Source organism: Lampetra fluviatilis, chromosome 18, assembly GCF_964198595.1.
Source record: "Lampetra fluviatilis chromosome 18, kcLamFluv1.1, whole genome shotgun sequence".
NCBI lineage: Eukaryota > Metazoa > Chordata > Hyperoartia > Petromyzontiformes > Petromyzontidae > Lampetra > Lampetra fluviatilis.
The window spans coordinates 4069937-4079335 of NC_136292.1; positions in this window are offsets into that span (position 1 = coordinate 4069937).

A 9399-nucleotide genomic window follows, 5' to 3' on the forward strand; every position below is an offset into this window, starting at 1 on the left:
AAGGGTTTAAGTATGTGAACATTTCGGTTTATGAGTGTCCGTTTATGCTCGCTTATGATTGCATTCGTCAATCTGCATGTGGCTTCGGTTCATCGCTGAATCGTGTTGCCATTCACGTCTTACGGGTTCACGCGGGAGGTGAATGGCACATACTTCACCGCGCCGGTCAAGGCAGGGAGCCTCGACGAGGGAGCATACAGGGTACAGCACAACAATACAATGCTCTGCACTTGCCCCTCCACGGTCACAACGTAGCTCTGCAGCAGCCTATGGTATCTATTATGCATGATGGCGGTCACCCACCCAAGCACTATATTTAGGCTCAATACGCCAGGGATTCCGAGATCTGACAAGATATTGGGTGCCTTCCATGAGATGTTATCAAAGGCCAACAATAAAACGTTGCTCGAACAGATACCAGATATCTGCTCCATTACCCCCGGCGCGCACTGAATTGCCCCGAGATTTCCAAACGGGCGCTCCATTGCACGACACTACGCCAAGAACGCAATTGGCATAAATTGAGAAAATAAAATAAGACAATATAAAAAAAGAGCTTTTACCCGGTCATATAAATGCAATTTACTCGGCAACGTGTATTCCCCAATCTATGGGCAACGTAACAGTTCACACTCATCAGATTCCTTGGGACGCCAGGACGGAACGCTATCGCGATTCTTTAGACCAGAGGTGGGGGACGGAGTGAGTGGGAGGGAAAGGCTGCGATGACTTCCCTGTTGCTGTCACGACATTCGTCGTTTGTCAAAATAAGTGGGCCCCGGTGCTCCCCTGCCTACAGCTGTCCGTGGCGAGCGCTCCCCACTCGGCTTCCCCGGTCCGACGAGATCATCAAAGCGACGCTCGCTCATTCTAGATTTGAAGCTTTCGTGACTGCAAGGATTCATATTCGTAGGTTTTTTCGGTAAAGTCACGTAGGTAAAAAATTAAAATTAATAAAAGTAAAATAAAATAAAAATCACGACGTTTCGAAGGCAACACAAGCTTCCGTCTTCAGGTGGAACCGTCACAGCACGCTTTCTGTATCAAGATGAATTGATACAGCAAGCGTGCTGTGACGGTTCTACCTGAAGACGGAAGCTTGTGTTGCCTCCGAAACGTAATGATTTTCATTTTATTTTACTTTTATTAATTTTAATTTTTTTACCTACGTGACTTTACCGAAAAAACCTACGAAAGCGACGCTCGCTCCTCGAGAAGCCAACGACAGCCCCCAGCAGCTCCCAGCGAGTCACGAAGCCCCGTGTCCCGCCGTGTCTTCTTCTGGGGCCGCAAGATTGGCAGGGATATCTATCGCTGCCTCGCCTTGCCCACTTATCTGCTGACCTATATTAAATCCCACCCCCCCGCCCGCCTTCACAGCAGCCGCCGTGTACGCCATCAATGTTCACCGTGTCATTAAGTAAATGTTCTACACGAGCCGTTTGCGCGTCCAAGGATGGGTGTGTTGCAGTGAATCTGAAACTTGCAGACGACGACGTGATATTCTTTACATTAATGCGTGTGCAATTTGTAAGGGCGCGGTGACACAGACCTATTTCATTTAAAAGGTTATAATCCCTTGTTCATCACGACGTCCTTTTTTACTTTGATGTCTCAACAGCGCTACGGAGATCGCGTGACGTGAGGGTTCTGCCTGTGTAGTGAGGGTTGTGAGTTGACGCCGAGGAGGGGGGAGGAGGCGCCTCGCCCCCCCCCATGTGGAGTGACGTCACCCGCTAATTATTATGAATGGGGGGGGAGGGTGCTCCATGTTGAAGTGACGTCACCTGTTCATGATTATTAATGAGGGGGGCTGTTCGATGTGGAGTGACGTCACCTGCTCATAATTATTCATGAGGGGGGAGGGTGCTCCATGTGAAGTGACGTCACCTGCTCATGATTATTAATGAGGGGGGCTGGTCGACGTGGAGTGACGTCACGAGCGTTGCACACAGACATTCTTGGCTCATTATAGTAGGTAATAATAATGGGGAGGGGGGTCCATTTGGAGGACGTCACCTGCTCATGATTATTAATGAGGGGGGGTTGGTCGATGTTGAGTGACGTCACGAGCGTTAAGGACGTTCCTGGGTGATTATAGCAGGCATCGTGTCGCCGTCATCACATTTTGTTGGACCCCCAAATCCTTTCCTAACCAGCCCCCATCACACACCACCCTCCCTCGGCTATCAACCCCTGAACTCATCTCGACGCCCCCCACCACCCCCCTCCCTCCCTCCACCCCCTACCCCACGAAAAAATGGAAACGAGAAGCGTCATTATCTTCACTGCACGTCGTGCTATTCATCATTTCGGGTCAAATCAATAGCTGCTTTGTCTTCCGAAGGCGTAGAAGGTTAATCGTTTGTAATGTTGCTTTAAGCCATCGTCGACGGTGTCCCTCGAGAATATTCTCGCTGTTTCCTACAAAATGTACCCGGTTTTACATACGTGCATACATACACATCCACGTGCGCGTGTGTGGTCGTGGGTATGGGGTGAGGGAGCGGTGGCGCAGCGGTTAGCGCTACGCTGCAGCCACGAACCTGGCGACCCGGGTCCGATTCGCGCTCACGGCCAACACCCAGTGACGATCATCTGAACCGGTCCTGGGCCTCCGCTAGGTCGACTCGGCCTCAAATTAATACCCGGTGCGGTGTTGTAAACATCGCTACAGGGGAGACAAAGACGGCCGAGCGTGGAGCTGGCCACCCACCCCCTCGTGTGCCGTGCCGGCCTTCATAGGTGCTCGCTAACAGCACTTGCCCCAGCAGTCTGTCAAGGTTATAGAGTACAGGGGATCTTTGTCTTTGTTGTGTGTGTTGGGGGGGGGGGGTCAGTGACACAGTGATTAGCCTGATGCAGATTGAATCCAGCGACCCGAGTTTGATTCCCAGCTATGGTCGACATCAGCGGTGAATGATATCTGGTTGGCAGCACTTGTCACACTAGTTAGTCTGAATGGCTACAATGGGCCGCTTTGCCGTTGTGCGTGTTCTTGTGTGCGTCAATGTGTAGTGGAACACAGTCCTTGGGAAGATATTGCCTCCTGTATAAGGGAATTGAGGGGCTGTATGGTAGAGGAAGCCACCGAAGCTATGCACTTTAACATCTAGATTTAAAACTCGTTTCCTTAGAACTGCTTTTTGTCTTTAGTTTGCTGTCCTTTCCCCGTACCTCCCGATTAGCACGGTTGGCTACGTACGGTGCGAGAGAAGTTCAACATACATGCATACAGAGGATTACAACGGTGAACTTCAGGGATGAGACTTCCCACTCACGGTGCTGAATGTGAATACCAACAGCACCACTGACAGGACAGAGCCACTCGGCCCTGCAGCTCGTGGTTGTGACGTGGTGAGAGTGATCGGATAAACGCCACGAGGTTGTCAGTTGAGGTAGTTAAACTGCAGTTCAGGGAGTTGAAAAGGAGATCCAATGGGTGGAATGGCAGTTAAGAGTCAGTTAAGCCCGGAGAAGTAGAAATAGCGGCTCGACTGTGAAAGCTCTACATAAAGTTGTATTATAATATAAGCGTCGGAGTGATAGTAGACATGGCACAGATTGTTCCAAGTGTGGAACAGTGTGTTTTATTGATTTTTTTTCAAGTCGTTTTACCCATTTGGGTTCAAAAGTGCAATATTATTTGAGTCTTCTCTAACTTTTTATAAATGGTAAAAAAAACTAAATAGGCGACATTACACGCGCACGTTAATCTTAACGGGCGCAAGTTTGTCCTACTTATCCGTCACGCGTGTTGTTCGGCCATACTTCACCGAACCAGTCAGTGCAGCTCAGCGAAGAGATTGGGTGCCCAGAACCGGTCCGGATATCACTCGCCGCTCGTCACGAATCAGGCTCTGGTCACTGAGTTCACAGCACAGTGCGCTCACCACTGTTCCACGCGCTCGTCGCTTATCTTAATAGGCGCTCTCTCGTAGCGCATACTCCAACATTTGCAACGGTTCAATGGACACCTTTGACTCGATATGTCTACAAGAACCACTTGAATGCGTGCAATTCCAAACACCTGCTGTCTCTTCACACTCAGCAAAATCACGACACGCATGTCACGCGGGCCACACTGAGAGGTCCTGACCAGAACTCACTAGACAATCCACGCACAAAAAAATCTCGAAAAACAATCCATTTCCAAAATTACGTTTTTCTTTTCAGAGGCCGTACGATGACCTGGAAAGGAGGCAAAAGCCAACAACCCAACAAAGGATGTGTCCGATATGCGTTTGGTATAAGGCAGAGTGAGAGAGAGAGAGGGAGAGTAAGGATTTCAATCCATTCATCAATCCATCCATTGGGGCAAATGGAGAACAACTGCAGACGACGCAGCCGCGATAGCGAGACGCCACCAAAAGTGCTGCCCAAAGCTGTCAACGCAAAGGATGCAGGTACGAGGACTCCAGCGGGCGTGCTGCCGATCAGCACCACAAGGCGAGTCGGTTCCATCCGACCCCTCCGCGCCTTGCAGTTGAAACAATGGAGCAAGTTTTTGTTGTTCAAAGTGTGAGCGAGCGCACCGCAGTTGGTCAGTCGGCAGATCGTGCGAGGCGGACACGACTCCCGAAGACGTTTCCGTATGTGTGTAGGGATGCACGTACGTAGCCAGTCGTGCTAATCGGAGGTGCGGGCGAAGGACAAGAGATTACGCACGAAAGAAAGCGGCTGTATAGAAATTCGTTTTCAATGGAGCTTCGAAGAGGAGGCCAATTATTCCCACGGGAGGGGTTCTACAGAGCTCCTTCTAGTGGAGGCTCCCCACTAGCAGCAGCAGCGGCCTGAGCGAGACATCACAGGGCTACACCGTGACATCTTAAAAAAAAAGTGTGCGTGTTATAATTACATTTATTTATTTATTGTAACCGCGGCTCAAGGTCGAACTTTACGCACGACCCTGAGCTGCGGAGGGTGCAGCGAGATCGCGGTCGACCCGCTCTCTCTCTCTCGAGCGCACGCGGCACGAGTCACGAGTCACCCGGCAGCTTCATCGTCGCCGTGATGCCCCCCCGCCCCCCGCCCCCCCCCCCCCAGAAACCGGCGTCGCCACAACGGCGGTGGCGAGTCACGGCCGAGCGGACCGCTCCTCCTGGTGTTTGACAACAACAACAACGACGACGTCGCGACGACGACGACGCTCAAGTGAGTCCCGCGTAATTGGCGAGGGCCACGATGCGCCGAGGCCGCCGAGGCCGCCGCGATGGATGGAGGCGATTTAAAAATAAATAAATATATACAACCGGCTATGGTGATACTTTTTTATATTTTATTTCGGTGTTTTGTATTTGCCTTGGCAATCGATGAATGGACCCCGAGTAGGCTTAGCAAACGCTGTGTAAATTTGCACGCGCGTGGCCTTTCGCTACTGGTGACGGCTTGTAATTTATCTCCACTCCATTGTCCCCGAATTGTCCGGTCCAAAGAGGGGGGGCTAAGTCGGACGATTGGCCGATACGGGGATTGCAAGATGTTGGGAACCTAGAGCCTCCCACCCCAACACTCTCACTCCCCCCCTTCACGGGGTCTGGAAGTCGCTCACCGACTGACCCTGGCAGTTTTTTGTTCTTTCTAAAGCGGCTCCAGATAATGTGGCACAAAACTTTCTTCCGGGCGAATCAAATAAATGTCAATAGGGGGGGACGGGGTGGGGGGCTTGCTAATTAACGGATTTTTTTTATCAGTGGCAGGACAAAAAGAGATAATCAAAAGGCACGTTTAATCCATCTGATATTGTTTAACGGTGCTATTTAAACAACGTTAAATGATCGTCACGTGGTATCGCGCAGTATTCTTGTTGGTATCTCTGTAACCGTTTGTTGATTTGTAGCGGGCAGCTTAGCAGAGAGTCTGTATCGACAGGGCAGCCTGTTGAATGCAGACCGAGATGACATCGAAGAAAGAGGTGAGTGGGAGCAGGATGGAAATCTTAAAAAAAAAAACACGCCACTGAATTTGATAACGACAAGCAACTCACCAATTTGCTGATAGAAGACAGATTTAAGTGAATGCATATAACCCGTCGGGAGGTGTATTGGAGACTTTGAACTCTGAACGTGACAACGGAACAAAGGCTAAACACGTACAAAATGAAGCGTGACGAAGAAATCGCACTGACGGACAGAACCAGCAATGCGTTCATCGCAGCAGAAATGTATATTTAGAGACATCGCATTGATCGTTAAGGAAAGCAAAGTGGCCTTTCGCAGAAACACATCGGTCAAAGGGGCGGTGGCGAGTGGATGAGAATGGTGATGGAGTGACGCATGTACGTGTAGTTTAAGTACAATTTCATGTAAACCTGGATTCAGCATTAAGCAGAAATGCTCTTTCCATGTCAGCATGTACCAAATGTACTCCTGACTTATTTTATGATGCAATAACTGTGTCATGTTCAAGAGCAATAACGTCAGTTTAAATGCGATTAAAAAAAGTTTAACCCGACAAAGGGACGCGACACATCTGTGTGCTTCAAAGGGGAAGAAAAAAAAACATCATCGGCGACATTACGGGAAATGGCCCCTCGTGTTGTTCAGATGCGTGTTGGACTTCTTTCACGCCGTACGCAGCCAACCGCGCTAATCGGAGGTGACAGCCGGAGGAAGTGAACGCCCACCGTGGAGTTGGAGTGATGAGATCGGCAGATGTGCAGAAGCGATATGGATTGTGGTGTGTAGCAGGGCCACGAAGCATGTAATCCCCGTGGGGTAGTCCTTCATCCAGTAGTGGATAGATCATGGTTGCTAATGATTCATCATCATCATCAGCAGCAGCAGCAGCTAATATCTTACACACACAGGCCTCAATAAAACATATATTTTGAGATAAAGACCATAAAAACGCAAGGCCAGATTATAAATGCATGAAGGGAAATGAGACAAGGTGACATCCCTTTCCAAAAGTTAACTATAGTTACGTTAATTAATTGAACGTTTTTGTTCTAAGCATTTATGGGCAGAGAATGAAGGCAACTGGGTGGGAGGGGTAGCCACATTTAATCCCACCACGAGGATGTGTCTCTGCAGCAGCAGCAGCTGCAGCAGCTGCAGCAGCAGCAGCAGCCGTTACAGAGGCAGTCACGAATTCGTAATTTTGCTTGTGTTTCACAACCCTTTGTGGTTTCCATTTTGCTTCGTGTATCGGTGCGAAATAAGTTCAAGGTACACACATACAACCTCGACCAACTGCTGATTAACAAGAAAAAATCTAGTGCTGTTGGTGATAAACATTGGGCCCACCATTGTACAGTAGAACATTTATAAACCGAAATTGGCGATTACACGATGTTCACAAATACGAGCCTATAATTGTGTAACTGCAATTATATTGACGGAATAAACCGGCCAAAAACCACAAATCTCTCATCGTGGAGCCACACACCTGGGCCGTGTGCGGCAGGACTGTCCAACACGAACTCGAGGCCACACTAATGAGACGACGTTGAAGTTATGGTGAAGCTAACCATTATTGTACTCCAGTTGTGTCCTTTTTTATTCCCAATGTTATGCAGATTAGTTGCTCTCGTTTTCAAGAGATGAAGAATCCATTGGGATGTTTCACGGATCGATGCTATGGTCCACGGAAGTAGATATTACAGAGCTACCTTTGAGATCCCTTCAAGTGATCTCTAGTCCACTCAGCACTTTCCCACCCATCTTGCTACAGAGCGTAAGGTTTGTGACGTGACAGTAACCCCGATTTTTCTTTTTTAATTCTCAGAGCTATAATTAATTCAGCCAAATTAATGCAAGAACAATATTCAATGTGACGTGGCTCCTCCTCCTCTTCTTCTTGCGAGTAGTCATTCTTGACTAAGCTGAGACCGTGAACTCTCTTCCACAAGAGGACTTGAATTAATCACAAGCGGCTTCTTGAATTCGAACCCAGGATCTCAGCGTTGCTGGCCCAAGTTCAAGTTCAAGTTCATTTATTAGGTATAGCCCTGTGAGCCATTCGGCTCCTGAATCGGGTGCAACCGCAACACACAAAAAAAAAAACATGAACAAAAAACATCTTAAAGTGAATATGTGACTGAGCGCAAACAGAAAATCCAAGAAAAGACAGTAAAATATTGCAGAAAAAGCACCGTACACAAAAATGTGCAAAAAAATCCCTGTGGGATGCAAGTCAAACAACAACAACAACCACAAGACAACTTAGATTAAGGCCATCAGTCTAACTCTGTACTACAATAAACGAACATGGGCAAACCAAAAATCTGATCGAAAATCACCAAAATAAAGCCATAAAAGCAATGAAACAGTGGTCATAGGAACTGTGGCCGAATTTTCACAATAAACGCCGTGAACAACATGTACTACCACCAAACCCTGCAGCCATAGCTGGCTCAGCACTCTGATCTCTGAGCCTCCCGGCTGGATCCGTGCCATGCAGTTGAATGCATCATCAATCCAGTTATGTCACGAGGGCACATTGACGGGCACACCTTACTGACTTCAAAGATTGATTTTCGCCTTGACCAAAGCTTAAAGCTCATCTAAAGCAGCTTGGAACACAGTCTAATTGCATGTCTATAAGAAAAGAGCTGTTCGTATCGAGTTGCGTCTGCATTTAATATATCACCTTGCAGTATCTATATTGATTAACAACAACAGATTGTGTGTCTCTTACAATCGTAACGATAATATCGCCTTGAATTTTTGTGAGCATTGTAGGCGCAGATGACCCGTTACAGTAATTTTGCTTCAATATGTGTACTTTAAACAAGAGGAGAACATTGGTGTGATGTAGCGAGCACACTACGATGCACCCGACTACCTGAGTTCGATTCCTGCCTAGATCCGGCAATGGATTAGTAAAAAGGGCTGCGAATTATTTTTACTGTTATAATATTATTCGTTATTGTTATTATTTTTGCATTGATCAAACTTTCAGCACGTGCCTTGGAGGCATCGCTGCACGCCGCGTCTTGCAACAAACGCACTCCGAATTTTTCCGGTATGTCTCCGATTGCTCCCGCTGTTCCGGACAGCCCAGTGGCTCAAGTCAGAAACGTTTCCTTGACAACATTGATGGAGACAAACGCATTTGATGCACTTGAATAAATCTCTTTTTTGAGACGTATATATATATATTTTTTTTTTTAAAGAACAACGGATGTGCTTTCCTGAGACATCTGCACCCGAGAGAAAAGCTTACGCGTGGCGACCTTATCATTTAGCGCCCAGCCTCAGCCAATCCCACACACGCCGAGATTGATGGAGTCGCAAAGGTCTACGCAAGGGATGGATTCATACACTAAGGGAAGCCAGTGGGGGGAGGGGGGGTGGCACGTGCCCACCCCAACGATCCGATCGAAATCCCTAATTTCGATCGGATCGTCCGATCGAAATCCCTAATTTCGATCGGATCATTAGGGTTTATTAGTAA